Source organism: Astyanax mexicanus, unplaced genomic scaffold (genome assembly GCF_023375975.1).
Source record: "Astyanax mexicanus isolate ESR-SI-001 unplaced genomic scaffold, AstMex3_surface scaffold_86, whole genome shotgun sequence".
Classification (NCBI taxonomy): domain Eukaryota; kingdom Metazoa; phylum Chordata; class Actinopteri; order Characiformes; family Acestrorhamphidae; genus Astyanax; species Astyanax mexicanus.
In genome coordinates, this window is record NW_026040096.1 from 19,141 (window position 1) to 46,096 (window position 26,956).

General features: G+C 42.9%; 47 non-coding genes and 1 pseudogene across 47 annotated transcripts; all 48 read left to right on the plus strand.

Moving 5' to 3' along the window:
- The first annotated feature begins 185 nt into the window (after nt 1-185).
- On the plus strand, nt 186-305 carry LOC125798850 (U2 spliceosomal RNA; annotated as a pseudogene).
- Nucleotides 306-2,092: 1,787 nt separating this feature from the next.
- On the plus strand, nt 2,093-2,282 carry LOC125798848 (U2 spliceosomal RNA). The gene has a single exon (XR_007437642.1). It is a non-coding gene; the product is annotated as a U2 spliceosomal RNA (small nuclear RNA).
- Nucleotides 2,283-2,819: 537 nt separating this feature from the next.
- On the plus strand, nt 2,820-2,936 carry LOC125798789 (U5 spliceosomal RNA). Its single transcript, XR_007437583.1, has one exon. It is a non-coding gene; the product is annotated as a U5 spliceosomal RNA (small nuclear RNA).
- A 213-nt stretch (nt 2,937-3,149) lies between these two features.
- LOC125798822 (U2 spliceosomal RNA) lies at nt 3,150-3,340 on the plus strand. Its single transcript, XR_007437616.1, has one exon. It is a non-coding gene; the product is annotated as a U2 spliceosomal RNA (small nuclear RNA).
- Nucleotides 3,341-3,870: 530 nt separating this feature from the next.
- On the plus strand, nt 3,871-3,987 carry LOC125798790 (U5 spliceosomal RNA). Its single transcript, XR_007437584.1, has one exon. It is a non-coding gene; the product is annotated as a U5 spliceosomal RNA (small nuclear RNA).
- A 217-nt stretch (nt 3,988-4,204) lies between these two features.
- LOC125798823 (U2 spliceosomal RNA) lies at nt 4,205-4,395 on the plus strand. Its single transcript, XR_007437617.1, has one exon. It is a non-coding gene; the product is annotated as a U2 spliceosomal RNA (small nuclear RNA).
- A 537-nt stretch (nt 4,396-4,932) lies between these two features.
- Nucleotides 4,933-5,049, plus strand: LOC125798791 (U5 spliceosomal RNA). Its single transcript, XR_007437585.1, has one exon. It is a non-coding gene; the product is annotated as a U5 spliceosomal RNA (small nuclear RNA).
- A 213-nt stretch (nt 5,050-5,262) lies between these two features.
- Nucleotides 5,263-5,453, plus strand: LOC125798824 (U2 spliceosomal RNA). The gene has a single exon (XR_007437618.1). It is a non-coding gene; the product is annotated as a U2 spliceosomal RNA (small nuclear RNA).
- A 530-nt stretch (nt 5,454-5,983) lies between these two features.
- Nucleotides 5,984-6,100, plus strand: LOC125798792 (U5 spliceosomal RNA). The gene has a single exon (XR_007437586.1). It is a non-coding gene; the product is annotated as a U5 spliceosomal RNA (small nuclear RNA).
- Nucleotides 6,101-6,283: 183 nt separating this feature from the next.
- Nucleotides 6,284-6,474, plus strand: LOC125798825 (U2 spliceosomal RNA). Its single transcript, XR_007437619.1, has one exon. It is a non-coding gene; the product is annotated as a U2 spliceosomal RNA (small nuclear RNA).
- A 538-nt stretch (nt 6,475-7,012) lies between these two features.
- On the plus strand, nt 7,013-7,129 carry LOC125798793 (U5 spliceosomal RNA). Its single transcript, XR_007437587.1, has one exon. It is a non-coding gene; the product is annotated as a U5 spliceosomal RNA (small nuclear RNA).
- Nucleotides 7,130-7,342: 213 nt separating this feature from the next.
- On the plus strand, nt 7,343-7,533 carry LOC125798826 (U2 spliceosomal RNA). The gene has a single exon (XR_007437620.1). It is a non-coding gene; the product is annotated as a U2 spliceosomal RNA (small nuclear RNA).
- Nucleotides 7,534-8,071: 538 nt separating this feature from the next.
- LOC125798794 (U5 spliceosomal RNA) lies at nt 8,072-8,188 on the plus strand. The gene has a single exon (XR_007437588.1). It is a non-coding gene; the product is annotated as a U5 spliceosomal RNA (small nuclear RNA).
- A 217-nt stretch (nt 8,189-8,405) lies between these two features.
- Nucleotides 8,406-8,596, plus strand: LOC125798827 (U2 spliceosomal RNA). The gene has a single exon (XR_007437621.1). It is a non-coding gene; the product is annotated as a U2 spliceosomal RNA (small nuclear RNA).
- Nucleotides 8,597-9,134: 538 nt separating this feature from the next.
- LOC125798796 (U5 spliceosomal RNA) lies at nt 9,135-9,251 on the plus strand. Its single transcript, XR_007437590.1, has one exon. It is a non-coding gene; the product is annotated as a U5 spliceosomal RNA (small nuclear RNA).
- Nucleotides 9,252-9,464: 213 nt separating this feature from the next.
- On the plus strand, nt 9,465-9,655 carry LOC125798828 (U2 spliceosomal RNA). Its single transcript, XR_007437622.1, has one exon. It is a non-coding gene; the product is annotated as a U2 spliceosomal RNA (small nuclear RNA).
- A 538-nt stretch (nt 9,656-10,193) lies between these two features.
- LOC125798797 (U5 spliceosomal RNA) lies at nt 10,194-10,310 on the plus strand. The gene has a single exon (XR_007437591.1). It is a non-coding gene; the product is annotated as a U5 spliceosomal RNA (small nuclear RNA).
- A 213-nt stretch (nt 10,311-10,523) lies between these two features.
- LOC125798829 (U2 spliceosomal RNA) lies at nt 10,524-10,714 on the plus strand. The gene has a single exon (XR_007437623.1). It is a non-coding gene; the product is annotated as a U2 spliceosomal RNA (small nuclear RNA).
- Nucleotides 10,715-11,252: 538 nt separating this feature from the next.
- LOC125798798 (U5 spliceosomal RNA) lies at nt 11,253-11,369 on the plus strand. Its single transcript, XR_007437592.1, has one exon. It is a non-coding gene; the product is annotated as a U5 spliceosomal RNA (small nuclear RNA).
- Nucleotides 11,370-11,582: 213 nt separating this feature from the next.
- Nucleotides 11,583-11,781, plus strand: LOC125798846 (U2 spliceosomal RNA). Its single transcript, XR_007437640.1, has one exon. It is a non-coding gene; the product is annotated as a U2 spliceosomal RNA (small nuclear RNA).
- A 530-nt stretch (nt 11,782-12,311) lies between these two features.
- Nucleotides 12,312-12,428, plus strand: LOC125798799 (U5 spliceosomal RNA). Its single transcript, XR_007437593.1, has one exon. It is a non-coding gene; the product is annotated as a U5 spliceosomal RNA (small nuclear RNA).
- A 217-nt stretch (nt 12,429-12,645) lies between these two features.
- On the plus strand, nt 12,646-12,836 carry LOC125798830 (U2 spliceosomal RNA). The gene has a single exon (XR_007437624.1). It is a non-coding gene; the product is annotated as a U2 spliceosomal RNA (small nuclear RNA).
- Nucleotides 12,837-13,374: 538 nt separating this feature from the next.
- On the plus strand, nt 13,375-13,491 carry LOC125798800 (U5 spliceosomal RNA). The gene has a single exon (XR_007437594.1). It is a non-coding gene; the product is annotated as a U5 spliceosomal RNA (small nuclear RNA).
- A 213-nt stretch (nt 13,492-13,704) lies between these two features.
- Nucleotides 13,705-13,895, plus strand: LOC125798831 (U2 spliceosomal RNA). Its single transcript, XR_007437625.1, has one exon. It is a non-coding gene; the product is annotated as a U2 spliceosomal RNA (small nuclear RNA).
- Nucleotides 13,896-14,429: 534 nt separating this feature from the next.
- Nucleotides 14,430-14,546, plus strand: LOC125798801 (U5 spliceosomal RNA). The gene has a single exon (XR_007437595.1). It is a non-coding gene; the product is annotated as a U5 spliceosomal RNA (small nuclear RNA).
- A 213-nt stretch (nt 14,547-14,759) lies between these two features.
- On the plus strand, nt 14,760-14,950 carry LOC125798833 (U2 spliceosomal RNA). Its single transcript, XR_007437627.1, has one exon. It is a non-coding gene; the product is annotated as a U2 spliceosomal RNA (small nuclear RNA).
- Nucleotides 14,951-15,488: 538 nt separating this feature from the next.
- Nucleotides 15,489-15,605, plus strand: LOC125798802 (U5 spliceosomal RNA). Its single transcript, XR_007437596.1, has one exon. It is a non-coding gene; the product is annotated as a U5 spliceosomal RNA (small nuclear RNA).
- A 213-nt stretch (nt 15,606-15,818) lies between these two features.
- Nucleotides 15,819-16,009, plus strand: LOC125798834 (U2 spliceosomal RNA). Its single transcript, XR_007437628.1, has one exon. It is a non-coding gene; the product is annotated as a U2 spliceosomal RNA (small nuclear RNA).
- Nucleotides 16,010-16,542: 533 nt separating this feature from the next.
- LOC125798803 (U5 spliceosomal RNA) lies at nt 16,543-16,659 on the plus strand. The gene has a single exon (XR_007437597.1). It is a non-coding gene; the product is annotated as a U5 spliceosomal RNA (small nuclear RNA).
- A 217-nt stretch (nt 16,660-16,876) lies between these two features.
- On the plus strand, nt 16,877-17,067 carry LOC125798835 (U2 spliceosomal RNA). Its single transcript, XR_007437629.1, has one exon. It is a non-coding gene; the product is annotated as a U2 spliceosomal RNA (small nuclear RNA).
- Nucleotides 17,068-17,604: 537 nt separating this feature from the next.
- On the plus strand, nt 17,605-17,721 carry LOC125798804 (U5 spliceosomal RNA). The gene has a single exon (XR_007437598.1). It is a non-coding gene; the product is annotated as a U5 spliceosomal RNA (small nuclear RNA).
- Nucleotides 17,722-17,934: 213 nt separating this feature from the next.
- Nucleotides 17,935-18,125, plus strand: LOC125798836 (U2 spliceosomal RNA). Its single transcript, XR_007437630.1, has one exon. It is a non-coding gene; the product is annotated as a U2 spliceosomal RNA (small nuclear RNA).
- A 538-nt stretch (nt 18,126-18,663) lies between these two features.
- Nucleotides 18,664-18,780, plus strand: LOC125798805 (U5 spliceosomal RNA). The gene has a single exon (XR_007437599.1). It is a non-coding gene; the product is annotated as a U5 spliceosomal RNA (small nuclear RNA).
- A 213-nt stretch (nt 18,781-18,993) lies between these two features.
- On the plus strand, nt 18,994-19,184 carry LOC125798837 (U2 spliceosomal RNA). Its single transcript, XR_007437631.1, has one exon. It is a non-coding gene; the product is annotated as a U2 spliceosomal RNA (small nuclear RNA).
- A 538-nt stretch (nt 19,185-19,722) lies between these two features.
- LOC125798807 (U5 spliceosomal RNA) lies at nt 19,723-19,839 on the plus strand. The gene has a single exon (XR_007437601.1). It is a non-coding gene; the product is annotated as a U5 spliceosomal RNA (small nuclear RNA).
- A 213-nt stretch (nt 19,840-20,052) lies between these two features.
- On the plus strand, nt 20,053-20,243 carry LOC125798838 (U2 spliceosomal RNA). Its single transcript, XR_007437632.1, has one exon. It is a non-coding gene; the product is annotated as a U2 spliceosomal RNA (small nuclear RNA).
- A 538-nt stretch (nt 20,244-20,781) lies between these two features.
- Nucleotides 20,782-20,898, plus strand: LOC125798808 (U5 spliceosomal RNA). The gene has a single exon (XR_007437602.1). It is a non-coding gene; the product is annotated as a U5 spliceosomal RNA (small nuclear RNA).
- Nucleotides 20,899-21,111: 213 nt separating this feature from the next.
- LOC125798839 (U2 spliceosomal RNA) lies at nt 21,112-21,302 on the plus strand. The gene has a single exon (XR_007437633.1). It is a non-coding gene; the product is annotated as a U2 spliceosomal RNA (small nuclear RNA).
- Nucleotides 21,303-21,840: 538 nt separating this feature from the next.
- LOC125798809 (U5 spliceosomal RNA) lies at nt 21,841-21,957 on the plus strand. Its single transcript, XR_007437603.1, has one exon. It is a non-coding gene; the product is annotated as a U5 spliceosomal RNA (small nuclear RNA).
- Nucleotides 21,958-22,170: 213 nt separating this feature from the next.
- Nucleotides 22,171-22,361, plus strand: LOC125798840 (U2 spliceosomal RNA). Its single transcript, XR_007437634.1, has one exon. It is a non-coding gene; the product is annotated as a U2 spliceosomal RNA (small nuclear RNA).
- A 538-nt stretch (nt 22,362-22,899) lies between these two features.
- On the plus strand, nt 22,900-23,016 carry LOC125798810 (U5 spliceosomal RNA). The gene has a single exon (XR_007437604.1). It is a non-coding gene; the product is annotated as a U5 spliceosomal RNA (small nuclear RNA).
- Nucleotides 23,017-23,229: 213 nt separating this feature from the next.
- LOC125798841 (U2 spliceosomal RNA) lies at nt 23,230-23,420 on the plus strand. Its single transcript, XR_007437635.1, has one exon. It is a non-coding gene; the product is annotated as a U2 spliceosomal RNA (small nuclear RNA).
- Nucleotides 23,421-23,954: 534 nt separating this feature from the next.
- LOC125798811 (U5 spliceosomal RNA) lies at nt 23,955-24,071 on the plus strand. Its single transcript, XR_007437605.1, has one exon. It is a non-coding gene; the product is annotated as a U5 spliceosomal RNA (small nuclear RNA).
- A 213-nt stretch (nt 24,072-24,284) lies between these two features.
- LOC125798842 (U2 spliceosomal RNA) lies at nt 24,285-24,475 on the plus strand. Its single transcript, XR_007437636.1, has one exon. It is a non-coding gene; the product is annotated as a U2 spliceosomal RNA (small nuclear RNA).
- Nucleotides 24,476-25,013: 538 nt separating this feature from the next.
- Nucleotides 25,014-25,130, plus strand: LOC125798812 (U5 spliceosomal RNA). The gene has a single exon (XR_007437606.1). It is a non-coding gene; the product is annotated as a U5 spliceosomal RNA (small nuclear RNA).
- Nucleotides 25,131-25,347: 217 nt separating this feature from the next.
- Nucleotides 25,348-25,538, plus strand: LOC125798844 (U2 spliceosomal RNA). Its single transcript, XR_007437638.1, has one exon. It is a non-coding gene; the product is annotated as a U2 spliceosomal RNA (small nuclear RNA).
- A 537-nt stretch (nt 25,539-26,075) lies between these two features.
- LOC125798813 (U5 spliceosomal RNA) lies at nt 26,076-26,192 on the plus strand. Its single transcript, XR_007437607.1, has one exon. It is a non-coding gene; the product is annotated as a U5 spliceosomal RNA (small nuclear RNA).
- Nucleotides 26,193-26,405: 213 nt separating this feature from the next.
- On the plus strand, nt 26,406-26,596 carry LOC125798845 (U2 spliceosomal RNA). The gene has a single exon (XR_007437639.1). It is a non-coding gene; the product is annotated as a U2 spliceosomal RNA (small nuclear RNA).
- The last annotated feature ends 360 nt before the right edge of the window (nt 26,597-26,956 follow it).

Here is a 26,956-nt window from a genome sequence, read left to right on the forward strand (position 1 = left end):
ATAAATAAATAAATAAAGAAAGAAAGAAAGAAAGAAAGAAAGAAAAGGAAAGGAAAAAGTCAAACCTCTTTGAACAACGGCTAGAGTAGGGAGGCATTAATTGGCTGAGAAATCTGCTGGCTTCGCCGCTTAGTAGCTACATAGTAAAAAGAAGGGCCCCGCAACCAGGTGGCGATATTCGGGTTATCGCTTCTCGGCCTTTTGGCTAAGATCAAGTGTAGTATCTGTTCTTATCAGTTTTTATCTGAAGAGGACGTCGGCTGTGCTTGGGCTTAGTTTTAGAAGGAGTTCGGGGGAGACTATATGTGCAGCTAGTGGGTGGCTTGTCCACCACTGCCGCAAGGGTCTTCCTCGGGCTTCTTTTTATTTTATTTTATTTATTTTACCGTTTTTAGATCAGCTCTCAGCCCTCCCGGATGACGAGAAGCAAGAGGAAGTCTCCGCCGAAGATAACAACGACGACGGCAACAACGGCGGTGGGGACGACTCTTCCCCGGCTGGACGACCCTCGGCGACGGACGGACCAGCTGATGGACCGGCCGGCTTCGGGACCAGCCGGAGGGGATTCCATCGCTGACGGCGCCGTGGAGTCGGGACCTCGGGGCTCTGCGGGGCAGGATGGGGCCCCGACGGCGGCGGCCTCAGCGCCTGGGATATCCCCTCTGCTGGGATCCGGTGGTGGTGGGGGCATGGGGGTCCCCCACACCGTCCGGTTCCAGTGGAGGGACCCGGGTGAGGGTGCTCTCTTCACCGAGAGGGTGCCTTTCATCCGGGAGGTCCTGTTTGCGGCGCTGGGGCTAAAACCGGAGGACCTCATCTGCGCCCAGCGGAACAATGCCCTGGGGTTTTTCGACGTTACCATGGCGTCTGAAGCAACCTTCGAGCGGGTTCTGGAGCAGGGCCAGGTCCTGGGTGGCCATCCGCTGGGGAAGAACTTTTCCATGGAGTCCATGTGGCACGTTGGCCGGCGGATGGTCACCATCCACATTTTCAATCCGTTTGTGGCAGCTGGGTCCGTCCGTCAATTCCTGGAAGAATTTGGAGAGGTCCAGCCCGGGGAGCGCATGGTCCGGGATGAGCTGGGAGTTTGGAATGGGCGCCGCCAGTACATCATGACTTTTAAAAAAAATGAAGACGGAAGTTGGAGGTACCCCCCAGCAAATTTCTTGCTGGGCGGGAATAGGGGGTACCTCTTCTTCAGGGGGCAGCCCGCCTTCTGTAGGGGGTGCCTGAAGTATGGACATCAGGTCGAGGGGTGCAAGGACGTTGAATGCCGGAATTGCCTGGGGCACGGGCACCTGGCTAAGGATTGCAACAACCCCCGCCGCTGCAGAGGCTGCGGCGGGGAGGGACACCTGATCCACTCCTGCCCCGTCCAGGTGCAGTCCTATGCCGCGGCCCTGGCGAGGGCGGGAGGGAAGAAGAACCAGCCGGAGGTGAGGGAAGATCCATCTGCGGGGGCCGTGAAGATCTACAAGATCCAGGCCCCTAGATTCTCCACCCCGGCTGAGGCCAGGTGCTCGGCCCCGGGCTCGCCCCCTCGGCCTAGTAAAGAGGCACCCCCCGGTCCTGCTCCCTCGAAGACGACAACAGCGGCAACAAAGAGAGCAAGGGAGCAGGACCAAATAAAAGACGAGCCAACAGACAGGAAGGTACGGAAGGCGGGCACCCCCCCTACGGCGGCGCCCATGGAGGCCCCTCTGGGAACACCACGGTCCCCTGATCCAGAGGACTCCGTGATGTGGATTTCGGACAGCTCACCACCACCCCTCCGAATCCAGGAGGAATACACGTCAAGTTCGGAGGGGGAGGAGTCCTCTGGAGAGGAGTGAGGGGCAATAAGAGGGGCCTCTCATGTCCTTTTTAACGATTTTAACTTTTTATCTGCTTTTATAGATGGGCCCAGGCGCAGCCAGGAGAAGCGGTTCTTAAAGTTAAGTTTTAGAAAAATTTTTATATTTCTTATCTGTTGTTAGTTTGTTTGTTTTGTTGTTTGTTAGTTTGTTTGTTTTAGTTAATAAATTTACGTTTTAATTGTTTTTAGCGGGGATGATGAGAAAGAGTAACCGAATATATAAACATTGAAGGTGAAATATTTCTGACCCGTAAAAAAGAAAAAAAAAAAAAAATCTGTTCTTATCAGTTTAATATCTGATACGCCCTCTATATGAGGGCTACATATTAAATGGATTTTTAGAACAGGGAGCCAGAACAGGAGCTTGCTCCTTCTGCTCCACGCATCGACCTGGTATTGCAGTACCTCCAGGAGCGGTGCACCTTCCTTACAGCGGTGCAAAGAAAGAAGAAACGACTGGGTCGTTGGCTGAGTACTTGAAGAGTGCTTGATTTTTTGTGGGGGAGGGGTCGGTTCTTGTGATTTGTCTTGTGTTTTTTGAAGTGAATGAATGCATGTTTGTGTTGTTGTTCTTGTTCTGTTTATTTATTTATTTATTTATTTATTTAATGACGTTGTTTCCGGCAGGGGGAGGGTCTTTTTCGAGCGCGTTCCGTTTTCCCTCCGTTTTTGTTCTTTTTTTTTTTTTTTTTTTTTTTTTTTTTTAATTTTTTTTCTTATTTTGTTATATGTGATATGTCGTTTAGCTGGTCTCTTTGTGTTCTTTTGTGTCCCTTTGTGCTCTTTAGGCAAACGAGACTGTACCCGCCCAGGCGTGACATCATCAGGAATCGGGCGCGTTAACTGGAGGAAAAGACAGAAAAGTCGACGGTTGCCTTCCCTCTCGAGCTTCCTTCGCTCCCTGCCTTCCTCCAGCTGTCTCGGCCCTTTTTGGACCTCGGAGGGCTCTGCGGAGTTACGGGTATAGCTCGGGTTTCTCTTCATTCACGTATAAATCTTTCGCCTTTTACTAAAGATTTCCGTGGAGAGGAACGTTGACGAGTATTGTTTATTTTTTGAAGGCTTTGCTTTTAGCAAAGCTGCATATTTTGGTCAATAAAAGAAATCAAATAAATAAATAAATAAAGAAAGAAAGAAAGAAAGAAAGAAAGAAAAGGAAAGGAAAAAGTCAAACCTCTTTGAACAACGGCTAGAGTAGGGAGGCATTAATTGGCTGAGAAATCTGCTGGCTTCGCCGCTTAGTAGCTACATAGTAAAAAGAAGGGCCCCGCAACCAGGTGGCGATATTCGGGTTATCGCTTCTCGGCCTTTTGGCTAAGATCAAGTGTAGTATCTGTTCTTATCAGTTTAATATCTGATACGCCCTCTATATGAGGGCTACATATTAAATGGATTTTTAGAACAGGGAGCCAGAACAGGAGCTTGCTCCTTCTGCTCCACGCATCGACCTGGTATTGCAGTACCTCCAGGAGCGGTGCACCTTCCTTACAGCGGTGCAAAGAAAGAAGAAACGACTGGGTCGTTGGCTGAGTACTTGAAGAGTGCTTGATTTTTTGTGGGGGAGGGGTCGGTTCTTGTGATTTGTCTTGTGTTTTTTGAAGTGAATGAATGCATGTTTGTGTTGTTGTTCTTGTTCTGTTTATTTATTTATTTATTTAATGACGTTGTTTCCGGCAGGGGGAGGGTCTTTTTCGAGCGCGTTCCGTTTTCCCTCCGTTTTTGTTCTTTTTTTTTTTTTTTTTTTTTTTTTTTTTTTAATTTTTTTTCTTATTTTGTTATATGTGATATGTCGTTTAGCTGGTCTCTTTGTGTTCTTTTGTGTCCCTTTGTGCTCTTTAGGCAAACGAGACTGTACCCGCCCAGGCGTGACATCATCAGGAATCGGGCGCGTTAACTGGAGGAAAAGACAGAAAAGTCGACGGTTGCCTTCCCTCTCGAGCTTCCTTCGCTCCCTGCCTTCCTCCAGCTGTCTCGGCCCTTTTTGGACCTCGGAGGGCTCTGCGGAGTTACGGGTATAGCTCGGGTTTCTCTTCATTCACGTATAAATCTTTCGCCTTTTACTAAAGATTTCCGTGGAGAGGAACGTTGACGAGTATTGTTTATTTTTTGAAGGCTTTGCTTTTAGCAAAGCTGCATATTTTGGTCAATAAAAGAAATCAAATAAATAAATAAATAAATAAAGAAAGAAAGAAAGAAAGAAAGAAAGAAAAGGAAAGGAAAAAGTCAAACCTCTTTGAACAACGGCTAGAGTAGGGAGGCATTAATTGGCTGAGAAATCTGCTGGCTTCGCCGCTTAGTAGCTACATAGTAAAAAGAAGGGCCCCGCAACCAGGTGGCGATATTCGGGTTATCGCTTCTCGGCCTTTTGGCTAAGATCAAGTGTAGTATCTGTTCTTATCAGTTTAATATCTGATACGCCCTCTATATGAGGGCTACATATTAAATGGATTTTTAGAACAGGGAGCCAGAACAGGAGCTTGCTCCTTCTGCTCCACGCATCGACCTGGTATTGCAGTACCTCCAGGAGCGGTGCACCTTCCTTACAGCGGTGCAAAGAAAGAAGAAACGACTGGGTCGTTGGCTGAGTACTTGAAGAGTGCTTGATTTTTTGTGGGGGAGGGGTCGGTTCTTGTGATTTGTCTTGTGTTTTTTGAAGTGAATGAATGCATGTTTGTGTTGTTGTTCTTGTTCTGTTTATTTATTTATTTATTTATTTATTTAATGACGTTGTTTCCGGCAGGGGGAGGGTCTTTTTCGAGCGCGTTCCGTTTTCCCTCCGTTTTTGTTCTTTTTTTTTTTTTTTTTTTTTTTTTTTTTTAATTTTTTTTCTTATTTTGTTATATGTGATATGTCGTTTAGCTGGTCTCTTTGTGTTCTTTTGTGTCCCTTTGTGCTCTTTAGGCAAACGAGACTGTACCCGCCCAGGCGTGACATCATCAGGAATCGGGCGCGTTAACTGGAGGAAAAGACAGAAAAGTCGACGGTTGCCTTCCCTCTCGAGCTTCCTTCGCTCCCTGCCTTCCTCCAGCTGTCTCGGCCCTTTTTGGACCTCGGAGGGCTCTGCGGAGTTACGGGTATAGCTCGGGTTTCTCTTCATTCACGTATAAATCTTTCGCCTTTTACTAAAGATTTCCGTGGAGAGGAACGTTGACGAGTATTGTTTATTTTTTGAAGGCTTTGCTTTTAGCAAAGCTGCATATTTTGGTCAATAAAAGAAATCAAATAAATAAATAAATAAAGAAAGAAAGAAAGAAAGAAAGAAAGAAAAGGAAAGGAAAAAGTCAAACCTCTTTGAACAACGGCTAGAGTAGGGAGGCATTAATTGGCTGAGAAATCTGCTGGCTTCGCCGCTTAGTAGCTACATAGTAAAAAGAAGGGCCCCGCAACCAGGTGGCGATATTCGGGTTATCGCTTCTCGGCCTTTTGGCTAAGATCAAGTGTAGTATCTGTTCTTATCAGTTTAATATCTGATACGCCCTCTATATGAGGGCTACATATTAAATGGATTTTTAGAACAGGGAGCCAGAACAGGAGCTTGCTCCTTCTGCTCCACGCATCGACCTGGTATTGCAGTACCTCCAGGAGCGGTGCACCTTCCTTACAGCGGTGCAAAGAAAGAAGAAACGACTGGGTCGTTGGCTGAGTACTTGAAGAGTGCTTGATTTTTTGTGGGGGAGGGGTCGGTTCTTGTGATTTGTCTTGTGTTTTTTGAAGTGAATGAATGCATGTTTGTGTTGTTGTTCTTGTTCTGTTTATTTATTTATTTATTTAATGACGTTGTTTCCGGCAGGGGGAGGGTCTTTTTCGAGCGCGTTCCGTTTTCCCTCCGTTTTTGTTCTTTTTTTTTTTTTTTTTTTTTTTTTTTTTTTAATTTTTTTTCTTATTTTGTTATATGTGATATGTCGTTTAGCTGGTCTCTTTGTGTTCTTTTGTGTCCCTTTGTGCTCTTTAGGCAAACGAGACTGTACCCGCCCAGGCGTGACATCATCAGGAATCGGGCGCGTTAACTGGAGGAAAAGACAGAAAAGTCGACGGTTGCCTTCCCTCTCGAGCTTCCTTCGCTCCCTGCCTTCCTCCAGCTGTCTCGGCCCTTTTTGGACCTCGGAGGGCTCTGCGGAGTTACGGGTATAGCTCGGGTTTCTCTTCATTCACGTATAAATCTTTCGCCTTTTACTAAAGATTTCCGTGGAGAGGAACGTTGACGAGTATTGTTTATTTTTTGAAGGCTTTGCTTTTAGCAAAGCTGCATATTTTGGTCAATAAAAGAAATCAAATAAATAAATAAATAAATAAAGAAAAAAGTCAAACCTCTTTGAACAACGGCTAGAGTAGGGAGGCATTAATTGGCTGAGAAATCTGCTGGCTTCGCCGCTTAGTAGCTACATAGTAAAAAGAAGGGCCCCGCAACCAGGTGGCGATATTCGGGTTATCGCTTCTCGGCCTTTTGGCTAAGATCAAGTGTAGTATCTGTTCTTATCAGTTTAATATCTGATACGCCCTCTATATGAGGGCTACATATTAAATGGATTTTTAGAACAGGGAGCCAGAACAGGAGCTTGCTCCTTCTGCTCCACGCATCGACCTGGTATTGCAGTACCTCCAGGAGCGGTGCACCTTCCTTACAGCGGTGCAAAGAAAGAAGAAACGACTGGGTCGTTGGCTGAGTACTTGAAGAGTGCTTGATTTTTTGTGGGGGAGGGGTCGGTTCTTGTGATTTGTCTTGTGTTTTTTGAAGTGAATGAATGCATGTTTGTGTTGTTGTTCTTGTTCTGTTTATTTATTTATTTATTTATTTATTTAATGACGTTGTTTCCGGCAGGGGGAGGGTCTTTTTCGAGCGCGTTCCGTTTTCCCTCCGTTTTTGTTCTTTTTTTTTTTTTTTTTTTTTTTTTTTTTTTAATTTTTTTTCTTATTTTGTTATATGTGATATGTCGTTTAGCTGGTCTCTTTGTGTTCTTTTGTGTCCCTTTGTGCTCTTTAGGCAAACGAGACTGTACCCGCCCAGGCGTGACATCATCAGGAATCGGGCGCGTTAACTGGAGGAAAAGACAGAAAAGTCGACGGTTGCCTTCCCTCTCGAGCTTCCTTCGCTCCCTGCCTTCCTCCAGCTGTCTCGGCCCTTTTTGGACCTCGGAGGGCTCTGCGGAGTTACGGGTATAGCTCGGGTTTCTCTTCATTCACGTATAAATCTTTCGCCTTTTACTAAAGATTTCCGTGGAGAGGAACGTTGACGAGTATTGTTTATTTTTTGAAGGCTTTGCTTTTAGCAAAGCTGCATATTTTGGTCAATAAAAGAAATCAAATAAATAAATAAATAAAGAAAGAAAGAAAGAAAGAAAGAAAGAAAAGGAAAGGAAAAAGTCAAACCTCTTTGAACAACGGCTAGAGTAGGGAGGCATTAATTGGCTGAGAAATCTGCTGGCTTCGCCGCTTAGTAGCTACATAGTAAAAAGAAGGGCCCCGCAACCAGGTGGCGATATTCGGGTTATCGCTTCTCGGCCTTTTGGCTAAGATCAAGTGTAGTATCTGTTCTTATCAGTTTAATATCTGATACGCCCTCTATATGAGGGCTACATATTAAATGGATTTTTAGAACAGGGAGCCAGAACAGGAGCTTGCTCCTTCTGCTCCACGCATCGACCTGGTATTGCAGTACCTCCAGGAGCGGTGCACCTTCCTTACAGCGGTGCAAAGAAAGAAGAAACGACTGGGTCGTTGGCTGAGTACTTGAAGAGTGCTTGATTTTTTGTGGGGGAGGGGTCGGTTCTTGTGATTTGTCTTGTGTTTTTTGAAGTGAATGAATGCATGTTTGTGTTGTTGTTCTTGTTCTGTTTATTTATTTATTTATTTATTTATTTAATGACGTTGTTTCCGGCAGGGGGAGGGTCTTTTTCGAGCGCGTTCCGTTTTCCCTCCGTTTTTGTTCTTTTTTTTTTTTTTTTTTTTTTTTTTTTTTTAATTTTTTTTCTTATTTTGTTATATGTGATATGTCGTTTAGCTGGTCTCTTTGTGTTCTTTTGTGTCCCTTTGTGCTCTTTAGGCAAACGAGACTGTACCCGCCCAGGCGTGACATCATCAGGAATCGGGCGCGTTAACTGGAGGAAAAGACAGAAAAGTCGACGGTTGCCTTCCCTCTCGAGCTTCCTTCGCTCCCTGCCTTCCTCCAGCTGTCTCGGCCCTTTTTGGACCTCGGAGGGCTCTGCGGAGTTACGGGTATAGCTCGGGTTTCTCTTCATTCACGTATAAATCTTTCGCCTTTTACTAAAGATTTCCGTGGAGAGGAACGTTGACGAGTATTGTTTATTTTTTGAAGGCTTTGCTTTTAGCAAAGCTGCATATTTTGGTCAATAAAAGAAATCAAATAAATAAATAAATAAAGAAAGAAAGAAAGAAAGAAAGAAAGAAAGAAAAGGAAAGGAAAAAGTCAAACCTCTTTGAACAACGGCTAGAGTAGGGAGGCATTAATTGGCTGAGAAATCTGCTGGCTTCGCCGCTTAGTAGCTACATAGTAAAAAGAAGGGCCCCGCAACCAGGTGGCGATATTCGGGTTATCGCTTCTCGGCCTTTTGGCTAAGATCAAGTGTAGTATCTGTTCTTATCAGTTTAATATCTGATACGCCCTCTATATGAGGGCTACATATTAAATGGATTTTTAGAACAGGGAGCCAGAACAGGAGCTTGCTCCTTCTGCTCCACGCATCGACCTGGTATTGCAGTACCTCCAGGAGCGGTGCACCTTCCTTACAGCGGTGCAAAGAAAGAAGAAACGACTGGGTCGTTGGCTGAGTACTTGAAGAGTGCTTGATTTTTTGTGGGGGAGGGGTCGGTTCTTGTGATTTGTCTTGTGTTTTTTGAAGTGAATGAATGCATGTTTGTGTTGTTGTTCTTGTTCTGTTTATTTATTTATTTATTTATTTATTTAATGACGTTGTTTCCGGCAGGGGGAGGGTCTTTTTCGAGCGCGTTCCGTTTTCCCTCCGTTTTTGTTCTTTTTTTTTTTTTTTTTTTTTTTTTTTTTTTAATTTTTTTTCTTATTTTGTTATATGTGATATGTCGTTTAGCTGGTCTCTTTGTGTTCTTTTGTGTCCCTTTGTGCTCTTTAGGCAAACGAGACTGTACCCGCCCAGGCGTGACATCATCAGGAATCGGGCGCGTTAACTGGAGGAAAAGACAGAAAAGTCGACGGTTGCCTTCCCTCTCGAGCTTCCTTCGCTCCCTGCCTTCCTCCAGCTGTCTCGGCCCTTTTTGGACCTCGGAGGGCTCTGCGGAGTTACGGGTATAGCTCGGGTTTCTCTTCATTCACGTATAAATCTTTCGCCTTTTACTAAAGATTTCCGTGGAGAGGAACGTTGACGAGTATTGTTTATTTTTTGAAGGCTTTGCTTTTAGCAAAGCTGCATATTTTGGTCAATAAAAGAAATCAAATAAATAAATAAATAAAGAAAGAAAGAAAGAAAGAAAGAAAGAAAAGGAAAGGAAAAAGTCAAACCTCTTTGAACAACGGCTAGAGTAGGGAGGCATTAATTGGCTGAGAAATCTGCTGGCTTCGCCGCTTAGTAGCTACATAGTAAAAAGAAGGGCCCCGCAACCAGGTGGCGATATTCGGGTTATCGCTTCTCGGCCTTTTGGCTAAGATCAAGTGTAGTATCTGTTCTTATCAGTTTAATATCTGATACGCCCTCTATATGAGGGCTACATATTAAATGGATTTTTAGAACAGGGAGCCAGAACAGGAGCTTGCTCCTTCTGCTCCACGCATCGACCTGGTATTGCAGTACCTCCAGGAGCGGTGCACCTTCCTTACAGCGGTGCAAAGAAAGAAGAAACGACTGGGTCGTTGGCTGAGTACTTGAAGAGTGCTTGATTTTTTGTGGGGGAGGGGTCGGTTCTTGTGATTTGTCTTGTGTTTTTTGAAGTGAATGAATGCATGTTTGTGTTGTTGTTCTTGTTCTGTTTATTTATTTATTTATTTATTTATTTAATGACGTTGTTTCCGGCAGGGGGAGGGTCTTTTTCGAGCGCGTTCCGTTTTCCCTCCGTTTTTGTTCTTTTTTTTTTTTTTTTTTTTTTTTTTTTTTTAATTTTTTTTCTTATTTTGTTATATGTGATATGTCGTTTAGCTGGTCTCTTTGTGTTCTTTTGTGTCCCTTTGTGCTCTTTAGGCAAACGAGACTGTACCCGCCCAGGCGTGACATCATCAGGAATCGGGCGCGTTAACTGGAGGAAAAGACAGAAAAGTCGACGGTTGCCTTCCCTCTCGAGCTTCCTTCGCTCCCTGCCTTCCTCCAGCTGTCTCGGCCCTTTTTGGACCTCGGAGGGCTCTGCGGAGTTACGGGTATAGCTCGGGTTTCTCTTCATTCACGTATAAATCTTTCGCCTTTTACTAAAGATTTCCGTGGAGAGGAACGTTGACGAGTATTGTTTATTTTTTGAAGGCTTTGCTTTTAGCAAAGCTGCATATTTTGGTCAATAAAAGAAATCAAATAAATAAATAAATAAAGAAAGAAAGAAAGAAAGAAAGAAAGAAAAGGAAAGGAAAAAGTCAAACCTCTTTGAACAACGGCTAGAGTAGGGAGGCATTAATTGGCTGAGAAATCTGCTGGCTTCGCCGCTTAGTAGCTACATAGTAAAAAGAAGGGCCCCGCAACCAGGTGGCGATATTCGGGTTATCGCTTCTCGGCCTTTTGGCTAAGATCAAGTGTAGTATCTGTTCTTATCAGTTTAATATCTGATACGCCCTCTATATGAGGGCTACATATTAAATGGATTTTTAGAACAGGGAGCCAGAACAGGAGCTTGCTCCTTCTGCTCCACGCATCGACCTGGTATTGCAGTACCTCCAGGAGCGGTGCACCTTCCTTACAGCGGTGCAAAGAAAGAAGAAACGACTGGGTCGTTGGCTGAGTACTTGAAGAGTGCTTGATTTTTTGTGGGGGAGGGGTCGGTTCTTGTGATTTGTCTTGTGTTTTTTGAAGTGAATGAATGCATGTTTGTGTTGTTGTTCTTGTTCTGTTTATTTATTTATTTATTTATTTATTTAATGACGTTGTTTCCGGCAGGGGGAGGGTCTTTTTCGAGCGCGTTCCGTTTTCCCTCCGTTTTTGTTCTTTTTTTTTTTTTTTTTTTTTTTTTTTTTTTAATTTTTTTTCTTATTTTGTTATATGTGATATGTCGTTTAGCTGGTCTCTTTGTGTTCTTTTGTGTCCCTTTGTGCTCTTTAGGCAAACGAGACTGTACCCGCCCAGGCGTGACATCATCAGGAATCGGGCGCGTTAACTGGAGGAAAAGACAGAAAAGTCGACGGTTGCCTTCCCTCTCGAGCTTCCTTCGCTCCCTGCCTTCCTCCAGCTGTCTCGGCCCTTTTTGGACCTCGGAGGGCTCTGCGGAGTTACGGGTATAGCTCGGGTTTCTCTTCATTCACGTATAAATCTTTCGCCTTTTACTAAAGATTTCCGTGGAGAGGAACGTTGACGAGTATTGTTTATTTTTTGAAGGCTTTGCTTTTAGCAAAGCTGCATATTTTGGTCAATAAAAGAAATCAAATAAATAAATAAATAAAGAAAGAAAGAAAGAAAGAAAGAAAGAAAAGGAAAGGAAAAAGTCAAACCTCTTTGAACAACGGCTAGAGTAGGGAGGCATTAATTGGCTGAGAAATCTGCTGGCTTCGCCGCTTAGTAGCTACATAGTAAAAAGAAGGGCCCCGCAACCAGGTGGCGATATTCGGGTTATCGCTTCTCGGCCTTTCGGCCTTTTGGCTAAGATCAAGTGTAGTATCTGTTCTTATCAGTTTAATATCTGATACGCCCTCTATATGAGGGCTACATATTAAATGGATTTTTAGAACAGGGAGCCAGAACAGGAGCTTGCTCCTTCTGCTCCACGCATCGACCTGGTATTGCAGTACCTCCAGGAGCGGTGCACCTTCCTTACAGCGGTGCAAAGAAAGAAGAAACGACTGGGTCGTTGGCTGAGTACTTGAAGAGTGCTTGATTTTTTGTGGGGGAGGGGTCGGTTCTTGTGATTTGTCTTGTGTTTTTTGAAGTGAATGAATGCATGTTTGTGTTGTTGTTCTTGTTCTGTTTATTTATTTATTTATTTAATGACGTTGTTTCCGGCAGGGGGAGGGTCTTTTTCGAGCGCGTTCCGTTTTCCCTCCGTTTTTGTTCTTTTTTTTTTTTTTTTTTTTTTTTTTTTTTTAATTTTTTTTCTTATTTTGTTATATGTGATATGTCGTTTAGCTGGTCTCTTTGTGTTCTTTTGTGTCCCTTTGTGCTCTTTAGGCAAACGAGACTGTACCCGCCCAGGCGTGACATCATCAGGAATCGGGCGCGTTAACTGGAGGAAAAGACAGAAAAGTCGACGGTTGCCTTCCCTCTCGAGCTTCCTTCGCTCCCTGCCTTCCTCCAGCTGTCTCGGCCCTTTTTGGACCTCGGAGGGCTCTGCGGAGTTACGGGTATAGCTCGGGTTTCTCTTCATTCACGTATAAATCTTTCGCCTTTTACTAAAGATTTCCGTGGAGAGGAACGTTGACGAGTATTGTTTATTTTTTGAAGGCTTTGCTTTTAGCAAAGCTGCATATTTTGGTCAATAAAAGAAATCAAATAAATAAATAAATAAATAAAGAAAGAAAGAAAGAAAGAAAGAAAGAAAAGGAAAGGAAAAAGTCAAACCTCTTTGAACAACGGCTAGAGTAGGGAGGCATTAATTGGCTGAGAAATCTGCTGGCTTCGCCGCTTAGTAGCTACATAGTAAAAAGAAGGGCCCCGCAACCAGGTGGCGATATTCGGGTTATCGCTTCTCGGCCTTTTGGCTAAGATCAAGTGTAGTATCTGTTCTTATCAGTTTAATATCTGATACGCCCTCTATATGAGGGCTACATATTAAATGGATTTTTAGAACAGGGAGCCAGAACAGGAGCTTGCTCCTTCTGCTCCACGCATCGACCTGGTATTGCAGTACCTCCAGGAGCGGTGCACCTTCCTTACAGCGGTGCAAAGAAAGAAGAAACGACTGGGTCGTTGGCTGAGTACTTGAAGAGTGCTTGATTTTTTGTGGGGGAGGGGTCGGTTCTTGTGATTTGTCTTGTGTTTTTTGAAGTGAATGAATGCATGTTTGTGTTGTTGTTCTTGTTCTGTTTATTTATTTATTTATTTATTTATTTAATGACGTTGTTTCCGGCAGGGGGAGGGTCTTTTTCGAGCGCGTTCCGTTTTCCCTCCGTTTTTGTTCTTTTTTTTTTTTTTTTTTTTTTTTTTTTTTTAATTTTTTTTCTTATTTTGTTATATGTGATATGTCGTTTAGCTGGTCTCTTTGTGTTCTTTTGTGTCCCTTTGTGCTCTTTAGGCAAACGAGACTGTACCCGCCCAGGCGTGACATCATCAGGAATCGGGCGCGTTAACTGGAGGAAAAGACAGAAAAGTCGACGGTTGCCTTCCCTCTCGAGCTTCCTTCGCTCCCTGCCTTCCTCCAGCTGTCTCGGCCCTTTTTGGACCTCGGAGGGCTCTGCGGAGTTACGGGTATAGCTCGGGTTTCTCTTCATTCACGTATAAATCTTTCGCCTTTTACTAAAGATTTCCGTGGAGAGGAACGTTGACGAGTATTGTTTATTTTTTGAAGGCTTTGCTTTTAGCAAAGCTGCATATTTTGGTCAATAAAAGAAATCAAATAAATAAATAAATAAAGAAAGAAAGAAAGAAAGAAAGAAAGAAAAGGAAAGGAAAAAGTCAAACCTCTTTGAACAACGGCTAGAGTAGGGAGGCATTAATTGGCTGAGAAATCTGCTGGCTTCGCCGCTTAGTAGCTACATAGTAAAAAGAAGGGCCCCGCAACCAGGTGGCGATATTCGGGTTATCGCTTCTCGGCCTTTTGGCTAAGATCAAGTGTAGTATCTGTTCTTATCAGTTTAATATCTGATACGCCCTCTATATGAGGGCTACATATTAAATGGATTTTTAGAACAGGGAGCCAGAACAGGAGCTTGCTCCTTCTGCTCCACGCATCGACCTGGTATTGCAGTACCTCCAGGAGCGGTGCACCTTCCTTACAGCGGTGCAAAGAAAGAAGAAACGACTGGGTCGTTGGCTGAGTACTTGAAGAGTGCTTGATTTTTTGTGGGGGAGGGGTCGGTTCTTGTGATTTGTCTTGTGTTTTTTGAAGTGAATGAATGCATGTTTGTGTTGTTGTTCTTGTTCTGTTTATTTATTTATTTATTTATTTAATGACGTTGTTTCCGGCAGGGGGAGGGTCTTTTTCGAGCGCGTTCCGTTTTCCCTCCGTTTTTGTTCTTTTTTTTTTTTTTTTTTTTTTTTTTTTTTTAATTTTTTTTCTTATTTTGTTATATGTGATATGTCGTTTAGCTGGTCTCTTTGTGTTCTTTTGTGTCCCTTTGTGCTCTTTAGGCAAACGAGACTGTACCCGCCCAGGCGTGACATCATCAGGAATCGGGCGCGTTAACTGGAGGAAAAGACAGAAAAGTCGACGGTTGCCTTCCCTCTCGAGCTTCCTTCGCTCCCTGCCTTCCTCCAGCTGTCTCGGCCCTTTTTGGACCTCGGAGGGCTCTGCGGAGTTACGGGTATAGCTCGGGTTTCTCTTCATTCACGTATAAATCTTTCGCCTTTTACTAAAGATTTCCGTGGAGAGGAACGTTGACGAGTATTGTTTATTTTTTGAAGGCTTTGCTTTTAGCAAAGCTGCATATTTTGGTCAATAAAAGAAATCAAATAAATAAATAAATAAAGAAAGAAAGAAAGAAAGAAAGAAAGAAAAGGAAAGGAAAAAGTCAAACCTCTTTGAACAACGGCTAGAGTAGGGAGGCATTAATTGGCTGAGAAATCTGCTGGCTTCGCCGCTTAGTAGCTACATAGTAAAAAGAAGGGCCCCGCAACCAGGTGGCGATATTCGGGTTATCGCTTCTCGGCCTTTTGGCTAAGATCAAGTGTAGTATCTGTTCTTATCAGTTTAATATCTGATACGCCCTCTATATGAGGGCTACATATTAAATGGATTTTTAGAACAGGGAGCCAGAACAGGAGCTTGCTCCTTCTGCTCCACGCATCGACCTGGTATTGCAGTACCTCCAGGAGCGGTGCACCTTCCTTACAGCGGTGCAAAGAAAGAAGAAACGACTGGGTCGTTGGCTGAGTACTTGAAGAGTGCTTGATTTTTTGTGGGGGAGGGGTCGGTTCTTGTGATTTGTCTTGTGTTTTTTGAAGTGAATGAATGCATGTTTGTGTTGTTGTTCTTGTTCTGTTTATTTATTTATTTATTTATTTATTTAATGACGTTGTTTCCGGCAGGGGGAGGGTCTTTTTCGAGCGCGTTCCGTTTTCCCTCCGTTTTTGTTCTTTTTTTTTTTTTTTTTTTTTTTTTTTTTTTAATTTTTTTTCTTATTTTGTTATATGTGATATGTCGTTTAGCTGGTCTCTTTGTGTTCTTTTGTGTCCCTTTGTGCTCTTTAGGCAAACGAGACTGTACCCGCCCAGGCGTGACATCATCAGGAATCGGGCGCGTTAACTGGAGGAAAAGACAGAAAAGTCGACGGTTGCCTTCCCTCTCGAGCTTCCTTCGCTCCCTGCCTTCCTCCAGCTGTCTCGGCCCTTTTTGGACCTCGGAGGGCTCTGCGGAGTTACGGGTATAGCTCGGGTTTCTCTTCATTCACGTATAAATCTTTCGCCTTTTACTAAAGATTTCCGTGGAGAGGAACGTTGACGAGTATTGTTTATTTTTTGAAGGCTTTGCTTTTAGCAAAGCTGCATATTTTGGTCAATAAAAGAAATCAAATAAATAAATAAATAAAGAAAGAAAGAAAGAAAGAAAGAAAGAAAAGGAAAGGAAAAAGTCAAACCTCTTTGAACAACGGCTAGAGTAGGGAGGCATTAATTGGCTGAGAAATCTGCTGGCTTCGCCGCTTAGTAGCTACATAGTAAAAAGAAGGGCCCCGCAACCAGGTGGCGATATTCGGGTTATCGCTTCTCGGCCTTTTGGCTAAGATCAAGTGTAGTATCTGTTCTTATCAGTTTAATATCTGATACGCCCTCTATATGAGGGCTACATATTAAATGGATTTTTAGAACAGGGAGCCAGAACAGGAGCTTGCTCCTTCTGCTCCACGCATCGACCTGGTATTGCAGTACCTCCAGGAGCGGTGCACCTTCCTTACAGCGGTGCAAAGAAAGAAGAAACGACTGGGTCGTTGGCTGAGTACTTGAAGAGTGCTTGATTTTTTGTGGGGGAGGGGTCGGTTCTTGTGATTTGTCTTGTGTTTTTTGAAGTGAATGAATGCATGTTTGTGTTGTTGTTCTTGTTCTGTTTATTTATTTATTTATTTATTTATGACGTTGTTTCCGGCAGGGGGAGGGTCTTTTTCGAGCGCGTTCCGTTTTCCCTCCGTTTTTGTTCTTTTTTTTTTTTTTTTTTTTTTTTTTTTTTTAATTTTTTTTCTTATTTTGTTATATGTGATATGTCGTTTAGCTGGTCTCTTTGTGTTCTTTTGTGTCCCTTTGTGCTCTTTAGGCAAACGAGACTGTACCCGCCCAGGCGTGACATCATCAGGAATCGGGCGCGTTAACTGGAGGAAAAGACAGAAAAGTCGACGGTTGCCTTCCCTCTCGAGCTTCCTTCGCTCCCTGCCTTCCTCCAGCTGTCTCGGCCCTTTTTGGACCTCGGAGGGCTCTGCGGAGTTACGGGTATAGCTCGGGTTTCTCTTCATTCACGTATAAATCTTTCGCCTTTTACTAAAGATTTCCGTGGAGAGGAACGTTGACGAGTATTGTTTATTTTTTGAAGGCTTTGCTTTTAGCAAAGCTGCATATTTTGGTCAATAAAAGAAATCAAATAAATAAATAAATAAATAAAGAAAGAAAGAAAGAAAGAAAGAAAGAAAAGGAAAGGAAAAAGTCAAACCTCTTTGAACAACGGCTAGAGTAGGGAGGCATTAATTGGCTGAGAAATCTGCTGGCTTCGCCGCTTAGTAGCTACATAGTAAAAAGAAGGGCCCCGCAACCAGGTGGCGATATTCGGGTTATCGCTTCTCGGCCTTTTGGCTAAGATCAAGTGTAGTATCTGTTCTTATCAGTTTAATATCTGATACGCCCTCTATATGAGGGCTACATATTAAATGGATTTTTAGAACAGGGAGCCAGAACAGGAGCTTGCTCCTTCTGCTCCACGCATCGACCTGGTATTGCAGTACCTCCAGGAGCGGTGCACCTTCCTTACAGCGGTGCAAAGAAAGAAGAAACGACTGGGTCGTTGGCTGAGTACTTGAAGAGTGCTTGATTTTTTGTGGGGGAGGGGTCGGTTCTTGTGATTTGTCTTGTGTTTTTTGAAGTGAATGAATGCATGTTTGTGTTGTTGTTCTTGTTCTGTTTATTTATTTATTTATTTATTTATTTATGACGTTGTTTCCGGCAGGGGGAGGGTCTTTTTCGAGCGCGTTCCGTTTTCCCTCCGTTTTTGTTCTTTTTTTTTTTTTTTTTTTTTTTTTTTTTTTAATTTTTTTTCTTATTTTGTTATATGTGATATGTCGTTTAGCTGGTCTCTTTGTGTTCTTTTGTGTCCCTTTGTGCTCTTTAGGCAAACGAGACTGTACCCGCCCAGGCGTGACATCATCAGGAATCGGGCGCGTTAACTGGAGGAAAAGACAGAAAAGTCGACGGTTGCCTTCCCTCTCGAGCTTCCTTCGCTCCCTGCCTTCCTCCAGCTGTCTCGGCCCTTTTTGGACCTCGGAGGGCTCTGCGGAGTTACGGGTATAGCTCGGGTTTCTCTTCATTCACGTATAAATCTTTCGCCTTTTACTAAAGATTTCCGTGGAGAGGAACGTTGACGAGTATTGTTTATTTTTTGAAGGCTTTGCTTTTAGCAAAGCTGCATATTTTGGTCAATAAAAGAAATCAAATAAATAAATAAATAAAGAAAGAAAGAAAGAAAGAAAGAAAGAAAAGGAAAGGAAAAAGTCAAACCTCTTTGAACAACGGCTAGAGTAGGGAGGCATTAATTGGCTGAGAAATCTGCTGGCTTCGCCGCTTAGTAGCTACATAGTAAAAAGAAGGGCCCCGCAACCAGGTGGCGATATTCGGGTTATCGCTTCTCGGCCTTTTGGCTAAGATCAAGTGTAGTATCTGTTCTTATCAGTTTAATATCTGATACGCCCTCTATATGAGGGCTACATATTAAATGGATTTTTAGAACAGGGAGCCAGAACAGGAGCTTGCTCCTTCTGCTCCACGCATCGACCTGGTATTGCAGTACCTCCAGGAGCGGTGCACCTTCCTTACAGCGGTGCAAAGAAAGAAGAAACGACTGGGTCGTTGGCTGAGTACTTGAAGAGTGCTTGATTTTTTGTGGGGGAGGGGTCGGTTCTTGTGATTTGTCTTGTGTTTTTTGAAGTGAATGAATGCATGTTTGTGTTGTTGTTCTTGTTCTGTTTATTTATTTATTTATTTATTTATTTAATGACGTTGTTTCCGGCAGGGGGAGGGTCTTTTTCGAGCGCGTTCCGTTTTCCCTCCGTTTTTGTTCTTTTTTTTTTTTTTTTTTTTTTTTTTTTTTTAATTTTTTTTCTTATTTTGTTATATGTGATATGTCGTTTAGCTGGTCTCTTTGTGTTCTTTTGTGTCCCTTTGTGCTCTTTAGGCAAACGAGACTGTACCCGCCCAGGCGTGACATCATCAGGAATCGGGCGCGTTAACTGGAGGAAAAGACAGAAAAGTCGACGGTTGCCTTCCCTCTCGAGCTTCCTTCGCTCCCTGCCTTCCTCCAGCTGTCTCGGCCCTTTTTGGACCTCGGAGGGCTCTGCGGAGTTACGGGTATAGCTCGGGTTTCTCTTCATTCACGTATAAATCTTTCGCCTTTTACTAAAGATTTCCGTGGAGAGGAACGTTGACGAGTATTGTTTATTTTTTGAAGGCTTTGCTTTTAGCAAAGCTGCATATTTTGGTCAATAAAAGAAATCAAATAAATAAATAAATAAAGAAAGAAAGAAAGAAAGAAAGAAAGAAAAGGAAAGGAAAAAGTCAAACCTCTTTGAACAACGGCTAGAGTAGGGAGGCATTAATTGGCTGAGAAATCTGCTGGCTTCGCCGCTTAGTAGCTACATAGTAAAAAGAAGGGCCCCGCAACCAGGTGGCGATATTCGGGTTATCGCTTCTCGGCCTTTTGGCTAAGATCAAGTGTAGTATCTGTTCTTATCAGTTTAATATCTGATACGCCCTCTATATGAGGGCTACATATTAAATGGATTTTTAGAACAGGGAGCCAGAACAGGAGCTTGCTCCTTCTGCTCCACGCATCGACCTGGTATTGCAGTACCTCCAGGAGCGGTGCACCTTCCTTACAGCGGTGCAAAGAAAGAAGAAACGACTGGGTCGTTGGCTGAGTACTTGAAGAGTGCTTGATTTTTTGTGGGGGAGGGGTCGGTTCTTGTGATTTGTCTTGTGTTTTTTGAAGTGAATGAATGCATGTTTGTGTTGTTGTTCTTGTTCTGTTTATTTATTTATTTATTTATTTATTTAATGACGTTGTTTCCGGCAGGGGGAGGGTCTTTTTCGAGCGCGTTCCGTTTTCCCTCCGTTTTTGTTCTTTTTTTTTTTTTTTTTTTTTTTTTTTTTTTAATTTTTTTTCTTATTTTGTTATATGTGATATGTCGTTTAGCTGGTCTCTTTGTGTTCTTTTGTGTCCCTTTGTGCTCTTTAGGCAAACGAGACTGTACCCGCCCAGGCGTGACATCATCAGGAATCGGGCGCGTTAACTGGAGGAAAAGACAGAAAAGTCGACGGTTGCCTTCCCTCTCGAGCTTCCTTCGCTCCCTGCCTTCCTCCAGCTGTCTCGGCCCTTTTTGGACCTCGGAGGGCTCTGCGGAGTTACGGGTATAGCTCGGGTTTCTCTTCATTCACGTATAAATCTTTCGCCTTTTACTAAAGATTTCCGTGGAGAGGAACGTTGACGAGTATTGTTTATTTTTTGAAGGCTTTGCTTTTAGCAAAGCTGCATATTTTGGTCAATAAAAGAAATCAAATAAATAAATAAATAAAGAAAGAAAGAAAGAAAGAAAGAAAGAAAAGGAAAGGAAAAAGTCAAACCTCTTTGAACAACGGCTAGAGTAGGGAGGCATTAATTGGCTGAGAAATCTGCTGGCTTCGCCGCTTAGTAGCTACATAGTAAAAAGAAGGGCCCCGCAACCAGGTGGCGATATTCGGGTTATCGCTTCTCGGCCTTTTGGCTAAGATCAAGTGTAGTATCTGTTCTTATCAGTTTAATATCTGATACGCCCTCTATATGAGGGCTACATATTAAATGGATTTTTAGAACAGGGAGCCAGAACAGGAGCTTGCTCCTTCTGCTCCACGCATCGACCTGGTATTGCAGTACCTCCAGGAGCGGTGCACCTTCCTTACAGCGGTGCAAAGAAAGAAGAAACGACTGGGTCGTTGGCTGAGTACTTGAAGAGTGCTTGATTTTTTGTGGGGGAGGGGTCGGTTCTTGTGATTTGTCTTGTGTTTTTTGAAGTGAATGAATGCATGTTTGTGTTGTTGTTCTTGTTCTGTTTATTTATTTATTTATTTATTTATTTAATGACGTTGTTTCCGGCAGGGGGAGGGTCTTTTTCGAGCGCGTTCCGTTTTCCCTCCGTTTTTGTTCTTTTTTTTTTTTTTTTTTTTTTTTTTTTTTTAATTTTTTTTCTTATTTTGTTATATGTGATATGTCGTTTAGCTGGTCTCTTTGTGTTCTTTTGTGTCCCTTTGTGCTCTTTAGGCAAACGAGACTGTACCCGCCCAGGCGTGACATCATCAGGAATCGGGCGCGTTAACTGGAGGAAAAGACAGAAAAGTCGACGGTTGCCTTCCCTCTCGAGCTTCCTTCGCTCCCTGCCTTCCTCCAGCTGTCTCGGCCCTTTTTGGACCTCGGAGGGCTCTGCGGAGTTACGGGTATAGCTCGGGTTTCTCTTCATTCACGTATAAATCTTTCGCCTTTTACTAAAGATTTCCGTGGAGAGGAACGTTGACGAGTATTGTTTATTTTTTGAAGGCTTTGCTTTTAGCAAAGCTGCATATTTTGGTCAATAAAAGAAATCAAATAAATAAATAAATAAAGAAAGAAAGAAAGAAAGAAAGAAAGAAAAGGAAAGGAAAAAGTCAAACCTCTTTGAACAACGGCTAGAGTAGGGAGGCATTAATTGGCTGAGAAATCTGCTGGCTTCGCCGCTTAGTAGCTACATAGTAAAAAGAAGGGCCCCGCAACCAGGTGGCGATATTCGGGTTATCGCTTCTCGGCCTTTTGGCTAAGATCAAGTGTAGTATCTGTTCTTATCAGTTTAATATCTGATACGCCCTCTATATGAGGGCTACATATTAAATGGATTTTTAGAACAGGGAGCCAGAACAGGAGCTTGCTCCTTCTGCTCCACGCATCGACCTGGTATTGCAGTACCTCCAGGAGCGGTGCACCTTCCTTACAGCGGTGCAAAGAAAGAAGAAACGACTGGGTCGTTGGCTGAGTACTTGAAGAGTGCTTGATTTTTTGTGGGGGAGGGGTCGGTTCTTGTGATTTGTCTTGTGTTTTTTGAAGTGAATGAATGCATGTTTGTGTTGTTGTTCTTGTTCTGTTTATTTATTTATTTATTTATTTATTTAATGACGTTGTTTCCGGCAGGGGGAGGGTCTTTTTCGAGCGCGTTCCGTTTTCCCTCCGTTTTTGTTCTTTTTTTTTTTTTTTTTTTTTTTTTTTTTTTAATTTTTTTTCTTATTTTGTTATATGTGATATGTCGTTTAGCTGGTCTCTTTGTGTTCTTTTGTGTCCCTTTGTGCTCTTTAGGCAAACGAGACTGTACCCGCCCAGGCGTGACATCATCAGGAATCGGGCGCGTTAACTGGAGGAAAAGACAGAAAAGTCGACGGTTGCCTTCCCTCTCGAGCTTCCTTCGCTCCCTGCCTTCCTCCAGCTGTCTCGGCCCTTTTTGGACCTCGGAGGGCTCTGCGGAGTTACGGGTATAGCTCGGGTTTCTCTTCATTCACGTATAAATCTTTCGCCTTTTACTAAAGATTTCCGTGGAGAGGAACGTTGACGAGTATTGTTTATTTTTTGAAGGCTTTGCTTTTAGCAAAGCTGCATATTTTGGTCAATAAAAGAAATCAAATAAATAAATAAATAAAGAAAGAAAGAAAGAAAGAAAGAAAGAAAAGGAAAGGAAAAAGTCAAACCTCTTTGAACAACGGCTAGAGTAGGGAGGCATTAATTGGCTGAGAAATCTGCTGGCTTCGCCGCTTAGTAGCTACATAGTAAAAAGAAGGGCCCCGCAACCAGGTGGCGATATTCGGGTTATCGCTTCTCGGCCTTTTGGCTAAGATCAAGTGTAGTATCTGTTCTTATCAGTTTAATATCTGATACGCCCTCTATATGAGGGCTACATATTAAATGGATTTTTAGAACAGGGAGCCAGAACAGGAGCTTGCTCCTTCTGCTCCACGCATCGACCTGGTATTGCAGTACCTCCAGGAGCGGTGCACCTTCCTTACAGCGGTGCAAAGAAAGAAGAAACGACTGGGTCGTTGGCTGAGTACTTGAAGAGTGCTTGATTTTTTGTGGGGGAGGGGTCGGTTCTTGTGATTTGTCTTGTGTTTTTTGAAGTGAATGAATGCATGTTTGTGTTGTTGTTCTTGTTCTGTTTATTTATTTATTTATTTATTTATTTAATGACGTTGTTTCCGGCAGGGGGAGGGTCTTTTTCGAGCGCGTTCCGTTTTCCCTCCGTTTTTGTTCTTTTTTTTTTTTTTTTTTTTTTTTTTTTTTTAATTTTTTTTCTTATTTTGTTATATGTGATATGTCGTTTAGCTGGTCTCTTTGTGTTCTTTTGTGTCCCTTTGTGCTCTTTAGGCAAACGAGACTGTACCCGCCCAGGCGTGACATCATCAGGAATCGGGCGCGTTAACTGGAGGAAAAGACAGAAAAGTCGACGGTTGCCTTCCCTCTCGAGCTTCCTTCGCTCCCTGCCTTCCTCCAGCTGTCTCGGCCCTTTTTGGACCTCGGAGGGCTCTGCGGAGTTACGGGTATAGCTCGGGTTTCTCTTCATTCACGTATAAATCTTTCGCCTTTTACTAAAGATTTCCGTGGAGAGGAACGTTGACGAGTATTGTTTATTTTTTGAAGGCTTTGCTTTTAGCAAAGCTGCATATTTTGGTCAATAAAAGAAATCAAATAAATAAATAAATAAAGAAAGAAAGAAAGAAAGAAAGAAAGAAAAGGAAAGGAAAAAGTCAAACCTCTTTGAACAACGGCTAGAGTAGGGAGGCATTAATTGGCTGAGAAATCTGCTGGCTTCGCCGCTTAGTAGCTACATAGTAAAAAGAAGGGCCCCGCAACCAGGTGGCGATATTCGGGTTATCGCTTCTCGGCCTTTTGGCTAAGATCAAGTGTAGTATCTGTTCTTATCAGTTTAATATCTGATACGCCCTCTATATGAGGGCTACATATTAAATGGATTTTTAGAACAGGGAGCCAGAACAGGAGCTTGCTCCTTCTGCTCCACGCATCGACCTGGTATTGCAGTACCTCCAGGAGCGGTGCACCTTCCTTACAGCGGTGCAAAGAAAGAAGAAACGACTGGGTCGTTGGCTGAGTACTTGAAGAGTGCTTGATTTTTTGTGGGGGAGGGGTCGGTTCTTGTGATTTGTCTTGTGTTTTTTGAAGTGAATGAATGCATGTTTGTGTTGTTGTTCTTGTTCTGTTTATTTATTTATTTATTTATTTAATGACGTTGTTTCCGGCAGGGGGAGGGTCTTTTTCGAGCGCGTTCCGTTTTCCCTCCGTTTTTGTTCTTTTTTTTTTTTTTTTTTTTTTTTTTTTTTTAATTTTTTTTCTTATTTTGTTATATGTGATATGTCGTTTAGCTGGTCTCTTTGTGTTCTTTTGTGTCCCTTTGTGCTCTTTAGGCAAACGAGACTGTACCCGCCCAGGCGTGACATCATCAGGAATCGGGCGCGTTAACTGGAGGAAAAGACAGAAAAGTCGACGGTTGCCTTCCCTCTCGAGCTTCCTTCGCTCCCTGCCTTCCTCCAGCTGTCTCGGCCCTTTTTGGACCTCGGAGGGCTCTGCGGAGTTACGGGTATAGCTCGGGTTTCTCTTCATTCACGTATAAATCTTTCGCCTTTTACTAAAGATTTCCGTGGAGAGGAACGTTGACGAGTATTGTTTATTTTTTGAAGGCTTTGCTTTTAGCAAAGCTGCATATTTTGGTCAATAAAAGAAATCAAATAAATAAATAAATAAAGAAAGAAAGAAAGAAAGAAAGAAAGAAAAGGAAAGGAAAAAGTCAAACCTCTTTGAACAACGGCTAGAGTAGGGAGGCATTAATTGGCTGAGAAATCTGCTGGCTTCGCCGCTTAGTAGCTACATAGTAAAAAGAAGGGCCCCGCAACCAGGTGGCGATATTCGGGTTATCGCTTCTCGGCCTTTTGGCTAAGATCAAGTGTAGTATCTGTTCTTATCAGTTTAATATCTGATACGCCCTCTATATGAGGGCTACATATTAAATGGATTTTTAGAACAGGGAGCCAGAACAGGAGCTTGCTCCTTCTGCTCCACGCATCGACCTGGTATTGCAGTACCTCCAGGAGCGGTGCACCTTCCTTACAGCGGTGCAAAGAAAGAAGAAACGACTGGGTCGTTGGCTGAGTACTTGAAGAGTGCTTGATTTTTTGTGGGGGAGGGGTCGGTTCTTGTGATTTGTCTTGTGTTTTTTGAAGTGAATGAATGCATGTTTGTGTTGTTGTTCTTGTTCTGTTTATTTATTTATTTATTTATTTATTTAATGACGTTGTTTCCGGCAGGGGGAGGGTCTTTTTCGAGCGCGTTCCGTTTTCCCTCCGTTTTTGTTCTTTTTTTTTTTTTTTTTTTTTTTTTTTTTTTAATTTTTTTTCTTATTTTGTTATATGTGATATGTCGTTTAGCTGGTCTCTTTGTGTTCTTTTGTGTCCCTTTGTGCTCTTTAGGCAAACGAGACTGTACCCGCCCAGGCGTGACATCATCAGGAATCGGGCGCGTTAACTGGAGGAAAAGACAGAAAAGTCGACGGTTGCCTTCCCTCTCGAGCTTCCTTCGCTCCCTGCCTTCCTCCAGCTGTCTCGGCCCTTTTTGGACCTCGGAGGGCTCTGCGGAGTTACGGGTATAGCTCGGGTTTCTCTTCATTCACGTATAAATCTTTCGCCTTTTACTAAAGATTTCCGTGGAGAGGAACGTTGACGAGTATTGTTTATTTTTTGAAGGCTTTGCTTTTAGCAAAGCTGCATATTTTGGTCAATAAAAGAAATCAAATAAATAAATAAATAAATAAAGAAAGAAAGAAAGAAAGAAAGAAAGAAAAGGAAAGGAAAAAGTCAAACCTCTTTGAACAACGGCTAGAGTAGGGAGGCATTAATTGGCTGAGAAATCTGCTGGCTTCGCCGCTTAGTAGCTACATAGTAAAAAGAAGGGCCCCGCAACCAGGTGGCGATATTCGGGTTATCGCTTCTCGGCCTTTTGGCTAAGATCAAGTGTAGTATCTGTTCTTATCAGTTTAATATCTGATACGCCCTCTATATGAGGGCTACATATTAAATGGATTTTTAGAACAGGGAGCCAGAACAGGAGCTTGCTCCTTCTGCTCCACGCATCGACCTGGTATTGCAGTACCTCCAGGAGCGGTGCACCTTCCTTACAGCGGTGCAAAGAAAGAAGAAACGACTGGGTCGTTGGCTGAGTACTTGAAGAGTGCTTGATTTTTTGTGGGGGAGGGGTCGGTTCTTGTGATTTGTCTTGTGTTTTTTGAAGTGAATGAATGCATGTTTGTGTTGTTGTTCTTGTTCTGTTTATTTATTTATTTATTTATTTATTTATGACGTTGTTTCCGGCAGGGGGAGGGTCTTTTTCGAGCGCGTTCCGTTTTCCCTCCGTTTTTGTTCTTTTTTTTTTTTTTTTTTTTTTTTTTTTTTTAATTTTTTTTCTTATTTTGTTATATGTGATATGTCGTTTAGCTGGTCTCTTTGTGTTCTTTTGTGTCCCTTTGTGCTCTTTAGGCAAACGAGACTGTACCCGCCCAGGCGTGACATCATCAGGAATCGGGCGCGTTAACTGGAGGAAAAGACAGAAAAGTCGACGGTTGCCTTCCCTCTCGAGCTTCCTTCGCTCCCTGCCTTCCTCCAGCTGTCTCGGCCCTTTTTGGACCTCGGAGGGCTCTGCGGAGTTACGGGTATAGCTCGGGTTTCTCTTCATTCACGTATAAATCTTTCGCCTTTTACTAAAGATTTCCGTGGAGAGGAACGTTGACGAGTATTGTTTATTTTTTGAAGGCTTTGCTTTTAGCAAAGCTGCATATTTTGGTCAATAAAAGAAATCAAATAAATAAATAAATAAAGAAAGAAAGAAAGAAAGAAAGAAAGAAAAGGAAAGGAAAAAGTCAAACCTCTTTGAACAACGGCTAGAGTAGGGAGGCATTAATTGGCTGAGAAATCTGCTGGCTTCGCCGCTTAGTAGCTACATAGTAAAAAGAAGGGCCCCGCAACCAGGTGGCGATATTCGGGTTATCGCTTCTCGGCCTTTTGGCTAAGATCAAGTGTAGTATCTGTTCTTATCAGTTTAATATCTGATACGCCCTCTATATGAGGGCTACATATTAAATGGATTTTTAGAACAGGGAGCCAGAACAGGAGCTTGCTCCTTCTGCTCCACGCATCGACCTGGTATTGCAGTACCTCCAGGAGCGGTGCACCTTCCTTACAGCGGTGCAAAGAAAGAAGAAACGACTGGGTCGTTGGCTGAGTACTTGAAGAGTGCTTGATTTTTTGTGGGGGAGGGGTCGGTTCTTGTGATTTGTCTTGTGTTTTTTGAAGTGAATGAATGCATGTTTGTGTTGTTGTTCTTGTTCTGTTTATTTATTTATTTATTTATTTATTTAATGACGTTGTTTCCGGCAGGGGGAGGGTCTTTTTCGAGCGCGTTCCGTTTTCCCTCCGTTTTTGTTCTTTTTTTTTTTTTTTTTTTTTTTTTTTTTTTAATTTTTTTTCTTATTTTGTTATATGTGATATGTCGTTTAGCTGGTCTCTTTGTGTTCTTTTGTGTCCCTTTGTGCTCTTT